Below are 2,500 nucleotides of genomic sequence, written 5' to 3'. Positions count from 1 at the left end.
TATAGATAGGTATATGATAGAAGGAACGCTTCCAATTTCAATTATGCTTGAAAATAAAATAGGATTTAAATTGCATTAAATAATAGGTGTTAGAACAGCGAAGAGCTATCCAGTGCCTCTAGCACTTGTCAATAAATGACGATTTACTTCGCATAATCTTGTTTCAGTTAATCCATTTGATCTCCATCAACTATTACCAATAAACTGAACTTTATCTGACGTCGAATAATTCATCTGTCAATGAATAAATGAATAAGTAACTAAAGAATAAATGGAGAAATGAATATACAAAACTGGGGCATGCAACGTTAACGCTTCATATCCAAGTAGTCGCTGCGCCTCTCTCTCTCTCTCTCTCTCTCTCTCTCTCTCTCTCTCTCTCTCTACATATATGTATAATATTCATACACAAAAACACACACATAATATATATATATATATATATATATATATATATATATACATACTGTATCTATATGTATGTATATATATACACATACATATACTGTACAGTATACGTGCATTCTACATAGCTGTATATAATATATACACATATATATGCATTCGTGTGCTTTCAACTTATATACAGTGGTAGAGTCATTATTTATATAATTTCGTTATTGGAGAGAGAGAGAGAGAGAGAGAGAGAGAGAGAGAGAGAGAGAGAGAAAAAAGAAACTCTATACCTTAGTTTGATTTCTCAAGCAATACTTTAAAAACAGTAGTTTTAACTGGAATTCGGTTTCTTTCTCGGCAGAAAAAAAAATAAAATACATATTACATCTCTATTCAGATTCAAGAAGAAAAATGTTCTGTCCTGTTTACTGTATAAGACAGGTTGATAACGCGATGGTAGAAGGCACAGAAGGGGGAAAAGATGAAGAACCCTTGCAAGAAATGCAAGAAAGGAGAGCTTGCAAAATGGAATGGAGATTAGAAAATGGGAAGAGCGGATAAGGGAAGCGACAATGAGCATACTTACACTTCAGAAAGATTATAAGGGCAGTGGGAGAAGGGCAAAAGTATATCCATAAACTTGAGAGAGAGAGAGAGAGAGAGAGAGAGAGAGAGAGAGAGAGAGAGAGAGAGAGAGAGAGAGAGAGAGAGAGAGAGAGAGAGAGAGTTGAAAAGTGAAAAGGAGACTGGCGTATCTTTGAGAACGTGATGTTATCTCACACGCACGGGCATATATACAGTATATATATATATATATATATATATATATATATATATATATATATACATATATACATATGTGCACACACACATGCATATATATATATATATATATACCAAAAAATATATACTCGTATGTCTTGTGGTGCAGTCTACAGCAGTCTCAAGAATTCCCAGGTTCGACACCTTGGCGAGGATTGGCTTACGAGCATGATACGTTAACACCTCCAGCCCCTCTGCTGACCTAATTACTGAATCTTGTACTTGGTAGTTAGACAACTGCAGGGATCACAACAAGGTTTGAAAACGGAATGGGACCAACAAAATTATTCCCCAAAAAAATTCATCTACTGTACTACCTCTATGATGGGAAAAATAAATCAACAGAAATAGAAGATGGGGAACAAAAGAAGGCCTACAAAGGTAGGAAAAGTTTGAGAGAGATGAGAAAGACCTGGGGGGGAAAGAAAGGATTTTGATATCCAAGAATTTCCAGAGTGCGTGCAAGATCGTCATTAATGGAGCACCGTATATAAGGGTCGTCCTACGCTCTGCTGATTAACCTCCTGTGTAGGGACGTGGTGACTAATGTTGAGGATGTTTTCACTGCATGGAGAGTTCATCCGTGATTTAGCAGTTAGAAGATAAAAGTATGAATGTGGCAGCGAATTGTGTTGCTCTTTTCAGAAAGAGTTATGCTTAATCATTTATATATATATATATATATATATATATATATATATATATATATATAAATATATATATATGTATATAAATATATATATCTGTATATATGTGTATAAAAATATATATATATATATGTATATAAATATATATCTGTATATATATATATATATATATATAGATATATATATATATATATATATACATACATACAGTATATATGCGCGTGCGCAACAGTAGAGAGAGAAAACTTTAAGATAACTGGTAAGATTGCAGTAAAAGTAATAAAATTTACTTAAGACTATGGGAAAAGAAAGGAGGAATCATCGAAGGGAATGGCAATAAAGAGCGTTACAAGAAAAAATAAAAATGAAAGAAGTTGGAAGCAGAATAAAAAAAATCTAAAAAAATGTACATATGAAAAACCAGGATAGGGCTAAAAGTGAAGAGAAAAAGTAAATATAAAGAAAAAGAAACGTCTGGAATTCAAATATAATCGAATATAGAAAAGGGGAAAATATATTGGGGAAAATGAATGATGAAATTAAAATAAAAGAATAAAAGTTGGAACTGAAAAGTGTCCACCAAACTATGCTCGAAAGGAATGTTAGATAGTTTGAACAACACAAAATCCGAATAA

The sequence above is a fragment of the Palaemon carinicauda genome, chromosome 45 (assembly GCF_036898095.1).
Source record: "Palaemon carinicauda isolate YSFRI2023 chromosome 45, ASM3689809v2, whole genome shotgun sequence".
Taxonomy (NCBI): domain Eukaryota; kingdom Metazoa; phylum Arthropoda; class Malacostraca; order Decapoda; family Palaemonidae; genus Palaemon; species Palaemon carinicauda.
The sequence above is the reverse complement of the archived record's forward strand: the minus strand, read 5'-3'. Positions refer to the sequence as shown.